General features: G+C 46.2%; 1 long non-coding RNA gene and 1 pseudogene across 1 annotated transcript; both read left to right on the top strand.

Moving 5' to 3' along the window:
* The first annotated feature begins 275 nt into the window (after positions 1-275).
* Positions 276-16,629, top strand: LOC121043192 (uncharacterized). The gene is made up of 3 exons (XR_005796720.1): positions 276-505; positions 15,025-15,183; positions 16,230-16,629. It is a non-coding gene; the product is annotated as an uncharacterized LOC121043192 (long non-coding RNA).
* On the top strand, positions 12,659-13,015 carry LOC121043191 (60S ribosomal protein L37a-like; annotated as a pseudogene).
* Positions 16,630-19,293: the final 2,664 nt, after the last annotated feature.

Raw genomic sequence — 19,293 nt, 5'->3', positions numbered from 1 at the left:
GGAGACAGCTGTGTACAATTTGAAAACGTCTTCGGTGCTCTCAGGGAAGGCTACTTCATAATTAGCCAACCACTTGTTTTCCCTTAATCTGGGTAATTACCTTTTTTTGTAACTGAGGCAGGAGGGCTGGGAGCCAAACAAACCCAACAGGCGAAAGCAGCGTTAGGAAGAGAAGGGAAAATTAGCCAATCAGAGGGAGGCAGGGAGGTGGGCAGACCCAGCGCTGCCTGAGCCTTGGGGCTCCAGGGGAGGGACCAGGTGGGGGCAGGCTGGGAGCAGAGATGTTTGGAGTAGTGGGCTTTTCGGGGAAAGTGAGATTTAAAAACGACTTTAACGCTTTTAGTAAAAAGTTCTCCAGGAGATGTATGCTTCCCTGCTGTAGTACAGGGAAAATGCAGCCAATTATGCCGTCACTGATGGCCGACTCGTCCTAAGGATACCTACCGCTGCCTGCGATGATGCTCTCACTCGTGAGCCCCCTGGACTGGAAGCTCCACGAGCCAAGGTCTGAGTCGGCGTTTGCTTGGTGTGGTAATCCCAGAGCCTATCGTGGTGCCTGGCACATGGCACGCTGTGAGTCTTGGCTGATTGAGGAATACACAGGTTTATTACAAACGAGAGTATTGGACCCTGCCCAAGGCTGTTACTCCGAAAACACGTCCTTATTGCCCAGTCCCTGAGTGTGGATGGTATAGGAGGCTGAGCATGACAGTTTAGACCACTGGCTCGGAGCAGCCTCGAGCACTGCACGGGGGTCCAAACCTGGCTTTGCTACTTACTAGCATGCAAGCGTCTAACCTCTCAGTGTCTTCACCTATAAAATGGGGGTGATCATAATGCCTATTTTACAGGGCTGTGGCAAGGATTAAATGAATTCCCGCACACGAAGCCCTTAGAGCAGTGCCTTGTAAGTACCAATGAGTATAAAAATAAGAATTGTGCGCTCCAGCCAGAAAACTGTTTGGGATAAATCTCTGATACAAGTTTGTGTTGCTTTTGCCCTCTCGAAAGAATTTAGCCTAAGCTTTAAACTTCAGCCATGTTTCTGGTTAATTGAGGTTTTGTTGGAGACTGTTGGTACCTAGGAGATACAGTTTGATGCAGTCCATAGAAAAATGGTGTGCTTCATTATGCTTTTATTATCTTTATGAAGCTTATTGAGGGTTCTTAATTATGACCTTTCCATTGGGAGTCCTTTTCTGGCTCCAAGAAGTGTGCTCACAGAATCCCACCAAGTTTTAAACCCTCAGTTGTGGTCCTTTCTCTTTCTCTCTTACGGTGGTTTTACACGACATTACATGGCTTAGCTAGAGCTATGTTTGTCAGTCTCCTTCCCTCTGTGGTTCCAGCTTCGACTTGGCCAAAGAGAAATTTGTATGCGATCTGGAAGGCAGAAGGGAAATAGTGACCAACATTCTCTGCACACTGTGGTGTTTTAAATGCTGAAAGAGACCCAGCAGAGGTGCCGGAAGACTCGAGCTTGTCCTCGCCCTTCCTGACTCTGTGATCCGCTCTTTTCCTGACCATTAGCTCTGCTGACCAATAGCAACTCACTCCCAGACGCAGGCGACAGCCTCCCCGGTCTTCTCTAGTAGCCTTCTGTGCGTCGTCCTTCCCCCGCTGAAGTGCGTGTCTTCGCAGGTTCCCTGCAAGCTCCAACTTGTCCCTCAGTTGTATAAGGTCTTGCTCATTTAACAAACCCCTTGTTCTGTAGCACATATAGAAATTCTGCTTGATTCCGCTCCCCTCATTGAACTCTGTTACTGTGGCTGGTCTCCAGGTCTGGCCTAGGGAACCACCTGGATCGTCACCCTTTTGTGAAGTCCCTCCACGTGGAGCCTGGATGGCTCCCTGGGTCTCTTGGATCACCAGAATTCAGTGGAAATGGCACAGGCCTCCTCTGGCCCTATGACTCAAGGGGACGGTGACTGCTGCTTGCACACTCATAGGTGCCCCAAATCTTGAGCAAGGAAGTCAAGCTACCTAGCTGGAGAGGCCATGTGGAAAAGCCCTGAGGCTGAGACCCAGACCCCACTGCCCCTCCGCGCCGGGCCCCCCCCCCCCCGGGTCACTGTCACCAGAGAAGATGAGAGAGGATGAGGGCAGGGGCATCTTGGACACTCCTGTCTCAGCTGACATCCGACTGTAGAGACAAGTGAGCCCAAGTAAGTCCAGAAGGAAAACTGACCAGCTAGACCCAGGCAATCCACAGAAGCAGGAGGAATAAGCAAGGGGTTGTTTTTAAACCCTTTCTGTTGTGACGTAATTACAGGCTTACAGAAAAGATCGAAAAATAGTACGCCCCCAAATCTCCTATCCCTTTCACCCAGATGTTAACATTTCCTCCCACCGCACCACCAGGCCGTTCTCAGTTGTTTGAGAGGAAGTCACAATATCTCTTCACCCCTACACGATTCAGTCGTTTCTCCTAAGAACAAGAACACTATCTTCCTTAAACTTAGTATAATTATAATATCAAAAAGTCGCATTTTAATAAATGCCATCATGTGATCTCCACACCTCGTTCACGGTTTGCCGGTTGCCCCCCAGGCATCCTTTTTAGCAAAAAAAATCCTGGTTCGCACGCTGCATCCAGTTGTCCTTTCTCTGTAATCTCTTTTAACCTGGACCCATCCTGTTCCTCTCCCTTCTTTGTCTTCCATGACCTTGACACTTGCAAAGAATACTTACTGGCCATTTAGTTTGTAGAATGTCTGTCAATTTGGGTTTATGTGGTGTTTCCCCATGATTACATTCAGGTTATACATTTTTTGGCCGAAATATGGTAGAAGGGATCAGGTGATGTTAAACTTGAATGGGGTTATGATGGTGTCTGAAAGTTTTGTCCATATAAAGTTACTATCCTTTTCTTTGTAATTAATAAGTATCTCACAGAGTGATATGTTGAGATCATGTGAATATCCTGTTTCTCATGACACTTTGATCCCCTCGCTTTAGTATCCATTGATGATTCAATTGATGAACCATGATGGCTGACTTTTGATTTCATCCTTCCTTCTGCATTTATTAGTATTCTACTGAAAGAGATTTCCTTCTTCCTCATTTATTTATAAAAATCAGATTTAACTAATTATTTGATTCAATAGGTTATAATCTGTTACTATTATGAATTATTCTGATGCTTAAGTTGTCCTAGATTTGGCCTTTGGGGCTCTTATGATCTTTGATATGTTCCCGTCATTCTTTGGGCACTTTCGTACCTTTTCGACACAAGATGTTCCCAGTACATCTTGTACTGCCCCTGCCCCGGCCTTGGAATCAACCATTTTCCTAAGGAGCCCTCTTTCCTTTTAGAGGGAAAGTATTTAGAAACCAAAATCGGGGTTCCTGGGATGCCTATTGCTACCAGAGTGTCCTTGCTTTTTGGCTTTCTTACTGGCCAGATCTAGGAAGTATATGTCTGTATACACATGCACACACACACATATACACCCACACTTTATTTTCTATCTCTCCCTTTGTATTAAAAACCATTGGTTCAAACCATAAGTTTATACTGATTTCTCTAATTCCGATCCAACACCACAGAGCTTCACTTCAACTCTCTCCTTCTCCATATTTATGACTTCCTTTTCCAGAAGTGAAAAACCTGGTTCCTATGAACCATGATATATTGCTCTATTTTCTTAATCTTAGGATATACATAAAGTAGTTTCAAAATTGTTAACCCATACCTCTGCAGGAAAAGAAAAAAAAAAAGCAAAGTTCAATGTTTACAGATAATTTTCGTGTCTAGCTTCAGAATAGACGGCTCAAATACTTGGTTCAAACGTTACTCAAGGTAGCTATGGTTGTTGTTCTCACCACTAAGTTTGGGGTGGTTTGTTTTGCAAGGGATTGTAGAATGACTTTGGAAATCAGCATTTATCACAGGTCCAACGTGAAGAAGAAATCAGGCAGGACCTAAGTGACATCAAGCGCTGCGGAAAGACGTTTCATCTGACCCTTGTAGAAATAGGCATTAAATTATTATCTTCGGCACGTCTTGGGTGAGTCTGGGAAGAGAAGTACTGGCCTTGGGCCTAATTATGAATGAGGTGAAATTCGTCTTAGACAGCCTGTCTCTCTCCTCTCTCCATCATTCCCATCTGATGGGAGTCTTGCCCTCCGGATACTCACTGCTCTCTGGCTGCCCTGAACATCCTGCTGTGGTTTCCCAACTTTGCTTTAGGTCTTCCTTTCAACCCTCCAATTAGTCTTTCTACTCTCAGCTGTGAATGACCTGTGAGCCCCTGAGAGGATAGCTGTCTAGTTAAACACATTCACAAGAGAGAGTGAGAATGTTAGCCAGCTAGTTACTACCCTCTCTTAGGGTACATGTGTGCTGCGTTTATTAAACTCAGGCCCTGGGGAAGCATAGAAGGGAGATGTCTTTGGACCAGACCTTTCCTATCCCGACCCCTGACTCCTGCCTACTTAAATCTGTGGACTAGAATTGTCCTGCTGGGAGGAGCTGGAGGAAGGGTACCCAAAGGTACGCTGGCTTGGAATCCATTACAGGTAATTTCCCACTTGAATGGTTTAATGCATAAATAAATACATTGCATTTATATACCTATGTTACTGGACTAGTGGGTTTATGAGCAATTATATTCCGTAGCTCTTGATTCAATGGAACGTCTTTACCATCTACCACGTGAGCAATACATGAAGCAATGTGTTAGCTGGAAGAACGTGGTCCATGGAAACTATTAAGACCCCCCCCCCCCATGCATCACCGCTACCACCATCCAGCCACGTCAGCTGGATATGCCATTTCACATATGCCATTTCATAGGGTGGGATAATATTGGTGACCGTTCAAATTAAGGAGCTTGAAGAGAACTCCTTCTTGAGCTACTGGCTCGCTCAAGGGCACGGAGCATTTCATATACTGACCTGCACAACATCCGTCCAGAAGGTGGTAGGGTGGGCTTCGGGAGCAGCTAGAAGGATTGGTCACAGACTATGTAACCGTTTCTCAGAGGTTTCAGAAATTATTTAGGGTAGGACAACCTTTCCATAAGAACAGAGAGTTTCCATTACAATCAAGATGAAGATTCAGAGTCCCTTAACTGAAATTTTCAAAGAGATACAACATTAGTCTGTACTCCAGGCTGGCAAGGCAGGGCATGATTCCCTATATAATGCCACGTCGGGTGAGAAATTGTGCCTGCCCATCCGAATCGGTCTCTGCAGCTAATTTCCCAAGTGTCTCAAGGGCAGAGCACGCTAAGTGAGCATATAAATTTGAGTGTTACAGAGAAATTTCCAGGGAGCTACAGTACAAGTTAATAAGCTGAGACTGAATTTGGAGGGATGATTAAAGTACCTTGGCTTGTCCGTCTTCTGTGGCAGAGCCGCTTCACTTGGGGTTCAGGGCTGGGCTTCAGGGCACCCCTGCACTCCCCAAACTTCATGGGGTTTTGTGTAACGTCCTCCTCGTGCATTTTAATGAGGACAGAGGCAGCAGCTTTCCCTGGATTCTCAAGGGGACCCTTGACCCCTCAAAGGTTAAGAGTCTTGATGGAGTTAAGCAATTGTGCGACCGGGTCTCCTGAGACAAGTACTGTAGGCAGCCTCCACCTGAAGGGTGATGCCTTATGGGTGTGTTCAGATATTTATAGCCCCCTGCCCCCACCCTTTCCTCCTCAAAAGAGAATATTCAAATACACAGAAAGATTGGCGAAGGAGCTGACTGCTCTATTTTGTTTTTAAGAGGGAATCAGTCCTCCCTGAAGTCGTGTTCGACGTTTGTCACGCTGGGCTGAGGCAGGCTTGGGAAGCAATGCAGTGAGACGTATTGTGGAGAACAGTGAAAAACAAGAGGGTGAATTATGCGGTATTTGTGACTGGATACGCCTGTGAGCTCAGTCTCCTCCTCTGCAAAATGGGGACGCTAGTAATGAGTTCTGACTGCATAGAGTTGTTGGTGAGGATTTCATGAGTTTGTGCTCCGTCCAGCCCCAGAACGGTGCTCAACAGGCAGTAGGCAACATAGGTGGCTGTGTTATTGTCTTCACCATCAGTTTGATCGACATAGTCAGATTCATCAGAGTCCGTTGATGGTCAGCACAGACCCAAATTTGGAATCCATTTAGGATTCAGCAGCTATGTAGAGACGAGTTCATCAGTGAAATAGTAGGTAGGTTCGATTCATTTGATTTCCGGAGGCATTTATGGCGGGGAGTGGATGGGCTTGTTTATCAGGGAAAGCCAGCTTCAGGCCTGGGGCGGTGGGTGCCGCATTTCTGCCTGGCACAGGGCAAAGTTCCAGTTCATGCGATGGACGAAAACAGTCTGATCTTAACCACCACCTCCCGAGGGCCATCCATACCGTAAGGACTCTACAGATTTTATCGCACTGATTCTTCACGATAATTCTTTGAGGTCAGCTGGATATGCCATTTCACACATGGGAAAATGGAGCCCCAGGCTGAGTAATTTTCTCAAGCTCGCACAGCTGACTGGCGTACACATTGACCGACTCCGACACTCAGCTTCCTTCTGATTTCACAATTATCAACCAAAATGAGAATCATTTTATGACGCCACCCGATTTTCCTATGTTAGCAATGCAGCTTCTTTCAGGAGACCTGGGGAAGGAAGACGGGATGGGAGCCATCGGTTTCTTCGTCACTTCTCAAATTCAGTGTGCTCTCAACCAGCCTCCGTTTCCCACACTCCGTATTCTGTGCGCCCCTCCCCCAATTCTTCCTCTTCCGCAGCCCTTGTCCCACTTAGCGTCATCCTCTGTCTTGCCCGTCTTCCCAGGCGGGAAACCGGGGGGGTCTCCTGGCTCCTTCACCATCAGCCTCCATTCTCATGCAGTTACCAAGTCCTCACATTTCAGTCCTTAAAAGGCCTCTCCGTGCTCACCACCTTTGCCCTAGTTTGGGTCTCATTGTTTTATGGCCTGGATGATCTCAACACTTCCCCAGTGGACTCCCAGCTTTCAGTCTCTCCCCCTGTGATCCATCCTTCATGTAGTCTGCAACATTTCTAAAGACAAATTCGGGCTTATCATTCCTTTACACTTGACCTTAGCCAAAAGGCCAAGAAGCGATGTTTATCATTCCTTTTAGTTCCTCCAGTTGCCTATAGGATAAAGTCTGAACGTCTGAACTCCTTATTGTGGCTTACAAGGCCATGGTCTGGAGTTTCCAGGATATTCACCCCAAAATGAGCCACAGATTCCCCCTCCTCTGGGAACTGTTCCCTCTTCCATGCAGAGTTGGGCTGCCAGTCACCATATTTGCAAAAATGTGACCTTACCTCTTAGCCATAGTAGATTGGACCAGGGGTAGTCCCATGACTGGAGCCGTACCAGTCAGAGTTCTCTCCCCAAGAAATTGGATTTGGAACCACAGAATTACTTTCTCTGTGCCTGAGTCTGTCTCATGTAAACTCTAGAGCTATGAGCCGGACAGGTGTTCTGTGACGTGAACTGGATTGTGCAGAATGCTTGTCTGGAGAGAGAGAGAAGGAAAGAGATGCACATCTACAGAGAGAAGCAGAGAAAAAGATGGAGAGTGAACACTGCCTGGACTCACCCTGACCTTCTACCTCCAAGTTTTAGTTCTTCCTGGCATCCTGGTGTGCCCCTGCCTTTGGGTCGTGAGAGATTTCCATTAGACTGTAAGCTCCCTGCGGGCAGGATGCAGTCTTCCTCATTTTCTCAATCCTACTGTCTGTAGCTCAACTTGTAGAATTTCTTACATATGTTGGCCAAAGGAGGGTCTGTGGCTCAAAGTTCTTGGCATAGACATGGTACATGGGTGGGTGGGGGGTAGAGATGCCTTCAGAAGGAGCCCCAAGATGGGACTATTGCAGAAAGGGAAAGATAGGGAGCCTCAAGGAATGAAACCTGTACTCCCTCATTCTGGACTTCCCTCAAAGCACCCCATAGGCTCTGGCTTGACCTTGCTTCCTTTCTGGTCAGTAATTTAACATGGCCCCAGAATATTAGGGCCCCATGGCTGACCTTGGGCACCCCAAAACTTGGCAATGAATGAACATTTGACATTGTTGTTTCTGTTCCCTCCTTTCAGATCCTCTCTCAGGCACCTGATAGGCCCACATTTCCTTCTGGCGATCCTTTCCCTTCCTCTTCTCTCCTCCCCCCTCCACTGCTATCTCCCACCTCTACCCCAGACATGCCACTCTGTCAGAATTCTTTCAGGACCCGTATCTTTGACATTTCACTTTATGAACTAATGAGAATTTATTATTTACTGTGCCAGGCAGTGAGCTACGTGCTCCTGGAGAGTTTGAGCCAGAAGGGGGCCATTGTGTACCCAGCTCTGGTGCCTAATTCCCTGGGCTTGGATTCTGCTAGGAATAGGATTACTAATGGTTTCTAGGGGCCCCTGGGTGGTTGAGTTGGTTGGGCGTCTGGCTTTGGCTCAGGTTATGATTTTGTGGTCCATGAGTTCGAGCCCCACACCGGGCTCTATGCTGACAGCTCAGAACCTGGAGCGTGCTTCGGATTCCGTGCCTCCCTCTCTATCTGCCCCTCCTCCGCTCACGCTCTCTCTATCCCTCTCTCAAAAATAAATAAAAACATTAAAAATTTTTTTAATAAATAAATAAATAGTGGTTTCTACCTCAGGGTACTGTTATAAAATTTAATGCGCGTGAGGCACTCAGAAGAGCATCAAGCGTACAGAAAGTGCTCAATAAGTTCTTATTCGTGGGTAAAGATAACATTCCTCCAACTTGAAGACACATGGGCATCCTAAGGAAGCTAACTGATATGGTGACCCTTCAAACCGATATTGTTAAATATCCGTTCAAACTTTATTTAGGCAGTGGTTTGCAACCTTTAGCATACACCAGAATCATCTGGAGGGCTTTAAAGACAGCTGGGCCTCACCCCCAAAGTGTCTGATTCAGTAGGTCTTGTACTGCCTACGGGTTTACATTTCTTTTTTATTTTATGTTTAAGTTTCTAGTTATTTTATTGTTGTAAGAACACTTAACATGAGATGAGATCTACCCTCTCAACAAAGTTTTAAGTGTAGAATACAGTATTATTTTAGCATCATAGTATAACGTATTATACATTTTTAAATTTTTTATGTTTATTTATTTGAGAGAGAGAGCACAAGCAGGGGAGGGGCAGAGGTTGAGAGGGAGAGAGAGAATCCCAAGCAGGCTCCACACCAAGAGTCAGATGCTTGACCGACTGACCGAGCCACCCAGACACCCCATGTTATATGTTAATTATAGGCACAGTGTTGTAGAGCAGATCTCTAGAGCTTATGCATCTTGCATGTGGAGACTTTATGCCCGTTGATTAGCAACTCCCCATTTCCCCCTCTTCCCTGCTCCTGGTAAATAACCACAATTCTACTCTCATTCTATGAGTTTGACCATTTCAGATACCTCATATAAGTGGAATGATGCAATATTTGTCTTTCTATGACTATTGACTTCAGTTAGCATAAGGTCCTCAAGGTTCATCCAGGATGAACCTCCTTTTTTTTTTTTTTTTTTTAAGGCCAGATAATCTCATTGCATGTATAGACCACATATTCTTTATCCATTCATCCATCAGGGGATGGTCATTTTAGGAAATGACCATCAATTTAGCTCATTTCCACATTTCCACACCGTGGCTGTTGTGGATAGTGCTGCCATCAACACTGGAGTCCTAATTAATATCTTTTGAGATCCTGATTTCAATTCTTTTGGACAAATACTAAAAAGTGGGATTGCTGGGTCATAGGGCAGTTCTCTTTTTAATTTTTTGAGGAACCTCCAAACTGTTTTCCAGAGTGGCTGCACCAGTTTTGCATTCCCACCACCCGTGTACAAGGGTTCCAGTGTCTTCACGTCTTCGGCCAACACTTGATGCCTTTTATTTTTTCCTAATAGGCGTCTTAACAGGTGTCAGCTCATACCTCATTGTGGGCTTATTTGCCTGTTCCTCATTGTTTAAGAAACTATCATTTCTCCGTTGTATGTTCTTGGCGTTCTTGTTAAAGATTAGTTGACTGTATATGTGTGGATATGTGTGATATATGTGTGATTTCTGGCTTCTCTATTCTGTTCCATTGGTCTATATGTCTGTTTTTATGCCAGTCCATACTTTTTGGTTATTGTAACATTGTAACATATTTTCAAGTCAGGGAGTGTGATACTTTCAGCTTTGTTCTTTGTTTGTAAGATTGTTTGGGCAATTCTTGGTCTTTTGTGGTTCCATATGAATTTTAGTATTTGTTTATTTTTGTAAAAAATGCCATTGGGATTTTGATAGGGATTGCATTGAATCTGTAGATTGCTTAGGATAGTATGGACGTTTTAACAATATTAAGTCTTCTAGTCCATGAATAGAGGATGTCTTTCTTGTATCTTCTTTAATGTCTTTCGTCAGTGTTTTATAGTTTTCAAAATAGAAGTCTTTTACCTCCTTTGTTAAGTTTATTCCTAAGTATTTTTTTCCTTTTTACTGCTATTATAAATGGAATTATTTTATTAATTTCCTTTTTCAGGTAGTTCATTTTTAGTGTATAGAAATGCAACTGATTTTTGTATCTTGATTTTGTGTCCTGCAGCTTTACTGAATTCATTTATTCTAACGTGTGTGTGTGTGTGTGTGTGTGTGTGTGTGTGTGGTCTTTAGGGTTTTCTATATGTAATACCATGTCATCTGCTAACAGACATTTTCATTTCCTATTTCCTATTTGGATATCTTTTATTTCTTTTTCTTGCCTAATTGCTCTGGCTAAAACTTCTAGTACCATACTGAATAGAAGTAGCAAAGAGCCAGCCTCATTGCTTTGTTTCCTGGTCTTAGAGAAAAAGCTTTCAGTTTTTCACCATTGAGTATGATATTAGCTCTGATGAATACAGATGCAAAAATCCTCAGTAAAATACCAGCAAAGTGAATTTAACAGCACGTTAAAAAGATCATGCACCATACTTAAGTTGGATTTATTTCTGGGCTGCGACAATGGTTCAATATATGAAAATCAATTAATATGATACTTCACATTAACGAATGAAGGCTAAAAATCACATCATGATCTCAACAGATGCAGAAACAGTATTTGAATTATGTCCTTTTATGATAAAAACTCCCAAGAAACTGAGCATAGAAGGAAATTGCCTGAAAATAACACAAGTTATATAGGATTTGCGTTTGTAACAAGTTACCAGATGATGCTGATTTGCTGGTCTGGGGACTAAACTTTAAGAACCACTTTTTTAGGGCTAAAACTAACAACACAGGTAACAACAGTTGGTGAGGATACGAAAAGAGGATCCCTCTTACCCTGTTGGTGGGAATGCAAACTGGTGTAGCCACTCTGGAAAACAATATGGAGGTTCTTCAAAAAGTTAAAAATAGAACTACCTATGACCTAGCAATTGCACTGCTAGGTATTTATCCAAAGGGTACAAAAATACTGATTCAAGGGTCACGTGCACCCGGATGTTTCTAGCAGCACTATCAACAATAGTCAAATTATGGAAAGAGCCCGAATGTCCATCAACTGGTGAATGGATAAAGAAGATGTGGTGTACATGTGCACACACACACACACACACACACAATGGAATATTACTCAGCCATCAAAGAGAATGAAATCTTGCCATTTGCAATGATATGGATGAAACTAGAGTATATTATGCTCAGTGAAATAAGTCATTCAGAGAAGGACAAATACCATATGATTTCACTCATATGTAGAATTTAAGAAACAAAACAGGGGTGCCTGGGTGGCGCAGTTGGTTAAGCGTCCGACTTCAGCCAGGTCACGATCTCGCGCTCCGTGAGTTCGAGCCCCGCGTCGGGCTCTGGGCTGATGGCTCAGAGCCTGGAGCCTGCTTCCGATTCTGTGTCTCCCTCTCTCTCTGCCCCTCCCCTGTTCATGCTCTGTCTCTCTCTGTCCCAAAAATAAATAAACGTTGAAAAAAAAAATTAAAAAAAAAAAAAAAAGAAACAAAACAGACGGACATAGGGGAAGGGGAGGAAAACTAAAATAAGATACAAACAGAGAGGGAGGCAAACATAAAAGACTCTTAATTGGAGAGAACAAACTAAACTGCTGGAGGGGAGGTGGGGGGATGGGCTCAATTGGTGACAGGCATTAAGAAGGGAACTTGTGATGAGCGCTGAGTGTTACATGTAAGTGATGAATTACAAAATTCTAGTCCTGAAACCAATACTACATAATATGTTAACTAACTTGAATTTAAATAAAATCGTGGAAGAAGAAAAAAAGAACCACTTATTTACAGCCAGGGTTCACAACCTTGGTTGTACATCAGAAGCACTCAGAGAACTTTTTTTTTTGTTTGAAGTTTATTTATTTATTTTGAGAGTGAGAGCACAAGCAGGGGCAGGCAGAGAGAGGGGAGATCCCAAGCGGTCTCTGCGCTGACAGCACAGAGCCCAACGTGGGGCTCGAACCCACGAGCTGAGCTGTGAGATCATGACCTGAGCCAAAGGCAGATGCTTAACTGCCTGAGCCACCCAGATGCCTCGAGAACCACTCAGAGGACTTTTAAAAACAACCGATTTCTGAGCTGTATCCTCTGGAAATAAGTGAAGAGCAATCAAGTGAGGCCAAAGGCTATTTCTTTGGAGCTTGCCCTAGCAGGAGAATCAAACATTACCATCCTCTGCATTTGGTAGAGACTCAAAGGCAGGCTGTCTGGGCTCAGACCTAGTTTGCAGCGACATGGTTAAACGCACCAAGAAGGTTCAGATTGTGGGTAAATGCGGGACCCATTATGGTGCCTCCCTCCGGAAAATTAAATAAGTCAGCATGCCAAGTACACTTGCTCCTTCTGTGGCAAAAGCAAAATGAAAAGACAAGCTGTGGGGATCTGGCATTGTGGTTTCTGCATGAAAACCGTAACAGGTGGTGCGTGGACCTATATCGCCATTTCTGCTGTCACAGTCAGGTCGGCCATCAGAAGACTGAAGGCGTTGAAAGACCAGTAGAAGCTTCACCATTTGAAACATTGCTAGCCTATAATAAACCGGTTAATTTAAATAACAAAATTTAAGAGAGAGAGAGAGAGAGACACAAAGTCAGGCAGAAGAGTGGAGAAAAAAAAGAAGGCTTTTAGGTATGCCGTATTCGGGGTTGTTGAAATGGGAAAGCTGGAAGGGGGCTGACCAGAAGTGGGGCATGCAATGCGATTGGTTAGGGGTCCATATTTGACTTTCCCTGGTTGATTTTCAGTTGGAAGCAGGGGCCAAAATTAGGAAAGCTGGCAGATATTAAGTACTGAGTGTTTGGGGCCAGTTGCTACAAAGGCCGTGTTGGTTTCCTGGGCTGGTTGCTGCAGATAGCGGGTCAGAATTCTATTGTCATATAAAGTCTGGCTGTTGTCCATTTGTATATTCAGTCTCTCAACCTAAACCAGTTGAATCAGAATTGCTGAGAGCAGGCTTAATTAAACACACACACACACACACACACACACACACACACACACACACACACTTTTTAAACTCTCCAAATGATTCCCATGAGAGTCAAGGTTAAGAAGCATGATTTCAAGAGAGAGCCTAAGTGCTCTGCAGGGTAGGGGTGGAGAGTGAGGAAGGACGGTGGTATTGCTTTTCCTTTCCTCCCTTCTCCCCAGGAACAAATCCCCTGGGTGAAGTGATTTGTGTGCTAACAACAGGTTAGTGATTGTCTTTGAACCTGGAGGCACTCTAGATGATGGATCGCCACCCCCAGGGCAGGAACTTACTGAAAATATGACAGCTAACAGTATTTGCCCTTTGTTTTACCATCTCTCATAGATTGGCTTCCACTGAAATTAGAATAAAAATCAAACTCACCGGGACCTACATTGCCCCTGCCAGTTCTCTGGGCCCATCTCCTGCCCCTGTTCCCTCGGTCTCCACACTCCCCCTTTACCACCCCCAGGTCAGCCTGTTCCTGCCACAGGGTGTGGTCCTCTCCATGACCGTTCTCTCCTCTCAGAGAAGCCTCCCCCAAGGCCTCTTGCTGGGGTACTTCTCACCTCTCTCAGTCCCTTTTAGTCCTGTTTCTCTATTTGCTTTGTAGCACTTACCTATCTGAAATTAATCAGAAATTAATCAGTGTGTATGTTTATTGCCTCTCTCTCCCAAAAGATCTCTCCCCTAGGGCAGAGATAGTGTCTGTCAACAAGACACAGCTGTATTCTTAGTGCTTGAAACATAATAGGTGCTCAGTAAACGTTTGTTGAGTGAATTAAGGGGGCCAGGACTTTGCTGGCCAGCCTTCTGTCGTTTACTAACTCTGTGACTTTGGGCCAATTTTCCCATCTATGAGAGGGAGAAGTGATACCTTCCTAGGCTTTCTTGCAGAGCTGCTGTCCTGGTGCAATCAAATTTCAGTGGATTTAAGCAGAAACGTGCTCTTCAGTGCGGGAGATGCTATCATTACATCTGCGTTTCAAAAGGACCTTCACCCAGCATGATGGCTTACGTGTCCGAGAGCAAGTCTGGTGAATTTAGGGATGTTTTGAGAGAATCAGGCACTTCCGGGTCCTCAAATGTTGCCACCCTAATCATCTCTGTGCCCAGAGCCAGTGAATGGGCTACCTTCCAACAGAATCTGTATCACCCGTGACAAGGGTGCTGTAATTTGGGGGGGGGGGGGAGTCACTTGGGTGAAATCAGTTGAACCAAGAGTGAGGGTGTGGCAGCCGACTGTGTTCCCCTCTGTCCTGCTGGGAGAACCCGTGGGGGTGCTTAGGTGGGACAGCCTCCAGCTGTCGACCTGTGTCTCCCGCATGGCATTCGTGCCGAGACCACACTTGGACGGGGCTGCTCCCAGCCAGTGACTCAGCATGACAGAGATTCTGGAGTTGGGCAGTGCCTGCCCCGTGGGCCATCTTTGCTCGGGAGCTCCTCACTGCCTGGCCAAGACTTTCTCAGAGCTGCACTGCAGTCTGAGGTCATTGTGTCTCGTATCCCTCCCTCTCGCTCTCCTGTCTCAGATGTCAGACCTGCACTGTGGTCTGAAACCTCCCCCTGCTTACTCCTGATTTCTCCCCTTTATCCTTTAGAAGCGGTTCCCGTAACATACTGCTGGTGCATCTGACCCCATTTTGGTGTCTGCTTCTGAGGAGACTCACCCTGACACAGAAGAGTTGGAGACAACCCTTTATTTCTCCCTGTGGCCGTTCCCTCCTGGTTTTGATTTAGGCCCTGTAACAGCTTGCAAGGTATAAAAGTTTAATAAAGGAATCATCGATTAGGAACCCCCCCCCCACCCCGCCCCGTCTCTTCCTCCTTTAATGGGGTCTGCAGCTTCACTGGTGGGAGTAAATACTACTCTTCCCGTTCAGGGCCAAGGGAGGTGGCCCAAGGGCTGCTGGTAGAGAAGGGTCATGCAAATCACGGAAATGCATGCTTTGGGAAGTCCCCTCTTTTAGAATCCCCGGTGGACATATGCATCACTGCCCTCAAGGCCAGCTCATCCTAGGATGGAAGCAGAACTTGGCAGAGAGGATTGGAAATAAAGGCAAAGTTGCCAAGTAGAACTAATCGATGACAGGGTGCAGGCAGAAGGCTAGGAGGAGGAAGCAGCAGTGCCTGGTGGACATTATCCAGGGACAGTTCCCACTTGTCAACTGCAAGTATTCAGTAAGCACCTCAGTGCAGAAAATACTGCTTGAAGGGGTTGTCCAGAGCAAGTGAGAGAGGGGATTAACAGGACGTTCTGGTAGGGGTCTTGGGGAACTTTTAGCCCAGTGGATTTCAAACAGGCCCCTGGAGTTACCTCTGGGATTTCCTGGCAGGATGAGTGGGGGTCCCTTGCGGATATGGGTTCCCTTGTCTTCCCATCCTTCAACCCAAACGGCTCCAACTGCAAAGGTTCTGCCTCTCAAAACCGAGTCTGAAACTGCTAATGTAGTGTCCCCTCAGAAAAATGGACGCCCAGAGAAGTTGCGTGACTGATCCAAGGTCACACAGCAGGCTAACAGCAAAGGTGGATGGGATTAGAACCCAGGGCCCTTCACTTTAGCGCTGTTCTCTTTCTGCTTCATAATGCCACCCCCGCAAGGAATCTGTAATTTCTGTGTCAGCTTAGTGGCTATGTCAGCTTGGACATAATCTGTCAAACTTATTGGCCAATACATCGAGCAGATGGTCGGGCTGGGGTTGGGTAGATGTGTCAGTTTGCTGTTTAGAGAAAAAAACCAAAGCGATCTCCCTGCTTTTTCCTCAAGTTGTCACTTAGGCATATGTTACTTCTCCTGACTCGCAGATACTTCAATCCGTCATCGGACAAACGTTCCACTGCCCAGGCAGCGTCGAGTGGTGGGAAGAGCACGGACTCGGGAGCCAGACAGATCTGGGGTGGAGCGCTGACTCCCACACCAGGGCCTTCTCAGATAAGTTCATGTGATCTTTTGGAGCCTCAGTTTCTGCATGTGTGTGATACGGAGAGCCTATGTTACAGGTTGCTTTGAGGATTCGAAATGATAGAAGTGAAGCACCTAGCCAGTGCCCAGCACATCGTAGGTGCTCCCTAATTGGTAGAGTGTAATAGAAGGGTGGGAATGCTTGTCCTTATGACCCTTAAGGAGGCAGTGTAGAGGGGGACACAATGTATGTGGCGGTGAGGAGACAATGAGCTGCTAAGATGAGGGAGAAACAAATGTGATCAGTGGTTTAGGGGAGGAGGGACTTGCCTTGAAATTTTAGGGGATGGATGGTGGTTGGGGAGGTGGAGGTTACATGAGGAGGGGATAATAACATGAGCAAAGAGGCAGAGGGGGAAGAATTAGAGCCATGGAGTTATGGGGAGCAGACTCTGGTAAATCACCGGAGTGTCGGGAGAAGCCGAAGAAACCCACGTCATTGCTCCAACGGGGAGGAAGATCCTGTGCAGTGTAAGATGGTAAATTCTAGAAACAGTCCATTGTTCTTGATGTGCCCTCTGAGATGGTTAAGAGCTGAGGAAGGAGTAAACCCCAGGCTTTCTCATTTTTGTATCTCTGGGCCTTTGCCCCAACCCCTAAGAGGTGAGGAAACCGAGAGCCAAAGGACTCCAGTGACTTCCCCAAAGTCACGCGGCTGGGAGTGGCAGAATTGGACCCGTACCATCTGACTCCCCAGACCCGTCGTTCCTTCCAGTTGCACATTTCTTTGGTTTCTCTGTAGCGCGAAATGCGGGACTGGGCAGATAGATAAGAAATACTTGGGGGAAAAGCAATAAATCTTGACTGCAGCTCAGATGAAGAGCAGATGCTACAACAGTGCTCTTCACCACTAAGTGCGCATTGAACCCCTCCAGGGAGCTTAAAAAAAAAAAAAAAAAAAAAGGAATGTGGAAATCAGGCTCCAATGCACCGCTTGCATCAGTATCTCAGGCAGGGCCTGGGCATCCGTGGGTTTTAAGGCTCCGCAGGTGGTTCTAGCGTGCGGCCAGGACTGTGAGTCATCGAGCTGAACTTGTAATACACCTGGGCCAACCTACGTTGGCGTTTCTCAGAAGGGCTCCTGAATGGCGCGCCATCTGTATAATCCACACGCCCTTTCGCAGTCCTCTCACGGGCAGGCCGCGATCTCCCTCCCTCTCTCTTCTCCCGCCATATTGCCTCTTGATTTGGTCTTCGTACTCCTGGTGGTGACAAATTAAACCTCCCGGAACAATCAAAGGAGACCTGATCGTGGGTGAGCCATCTGGAGATCCTTTTTGGTTAGCTTGGACTTTGGGGAGGCTGAGGGGAAGAAAGTGGGAAATGACTCATCCTCCAGACGAAACACAAAAATGGTACTTATTCAAGAAGGGTTGTGGTACTTGGGCTGTAACTTTTCCTCCTGTTTCTCAGTGATTCCAGATGGTCCGTTTTCTCTTCTGCACCCCCGTGGCCACGCTCGCTGCCATATGTAGGAGGCCCGGACTCTCTGGGCCACTCCTGTTTCAGTTTACAAAGTGAATCTGGTTTAACAATGCATGTCTGTAAAATGCTTTATGAGGACCCGAGAGAGAATTCGCACGGTGGTTATCTTTTACAGTATTCTCTCTTTTATAGATGGGAACAGTAGAAGGAGTCAGTCCGTCACAAACCTTTATTGAACATTTGTTTCGCCTAAAATGGAGCTAGTGTTACAGTCCTGCCCCGGTCCCCTGCCTGGGTCAGGGTGCTCATCCCACAGCTGCTGTATGCTTGGTGGTTGCGGGTGGCTCTCAGTTGTCACCCTCTCTGGAGTAGCGTCCCTGGCCAACAGGCACCTCCTCACCCAGGAAGGGGCACCCCTCAGGCTGGCCCATCCATGGCTGATGGTCGGGAGTACAAGATGCCAACCCCTTGACTCAAATGGGGTGTGCTTTAAGCCCCTCTTAGTCATGGCTAGCATTGACCTGAGCCATATCCTTGCTTAGCCTTTTTTCCTTCTGGGTCCTTCCTTCCCTTCGGGCACCGCCTCAAAAAAATCACGGACTCTGAGGTCCTTCTTCAAAATACCTTCTAGGAAACTGACCAGAGACAGAAAGTTTGCTAGGTGTCGTGGGAGCTGCAAAGATGTTTACGATATGATTCTTATTTGTGAGATGCTTCTGGGTCCATTGCAGAGGCAAAGCATTAACACACAAAAAGTTAATGGGGAAAGAAGTAAATAACAAGGAAGACACTTTGGGACAGGTCACAGGCACTACACAATATTTAGATGAGGTGTAGAGGTAGAATGGTTTCAAGGACGGTGGCAGAGACCCATAAGGAGCATCTGAGAGGAGGAAATAGCATGAACGAATTTATAAAGGCAAGAAAAAAACACAGTGCGGGACGCAGAGCTGTGGTGCAGGGTTCTAAACCTTAGGCTGCCTCGGGATTACCTGGAGGGAGTGACAAAACATGGGTCAGCAGCCCCACACGGTTTCTGACCGGTAGGTGTGTGTTTGGGGTGAAATAATTGGCATTTCTCCCAAGCCCCCAGGGGATGCTGCTGCTGGTCCGGGGTCCACACTTTGAGAACCACGGCTGTAGTGGGCTAAGATCTGAGAGACCAGGAATTGTTATTTTCTGGCATTTCTGGCAGGGACCCTCCTGCCACCACTCAGATTTCAGAGGAGACAGGGTAGACACTTAAAAGATCACGGCGTCAGATTCTTATCCTCTGATTTTTAAGGAGGCATTCTTAAATCCCAGTAGAGAAGCAATAACCTTAAAAGCCTTGGCTTAAGAGTGCAAGGACCAGGGCTTGAGGGAGAAAAGGGTCCTCGATTTCCAGATTTCCAAAGCTTGGCTCTAAGTAGGAGAAGCTGCGGTTTCCCAGACTGAGATCCTAGGGTTCAGGATAAAACCAAGGTGCGTCAAACAAGGGCC

The sequence above is a fragment of the Herpailurus yagouaroundi genome, unplaced genomic scaffold, assembly GCF_014898765.1.
Source record: "Herpailurus yagouaroundi ecotype Mexico unplaced genomic scaffold, PumYag 186, whole genome shotgun sequence".
NCBI lineage: Eukaryota > Metazoa > Chordata > Mammalia > Carnivora > Felidae > Herpailurus > Herpailurus yagouaroundi.
The sequence above is the reverse complement of the archived record's forward strand: the minus strand, read 5'-3'. Positions and strand labels throughout refer to the sequence as shown.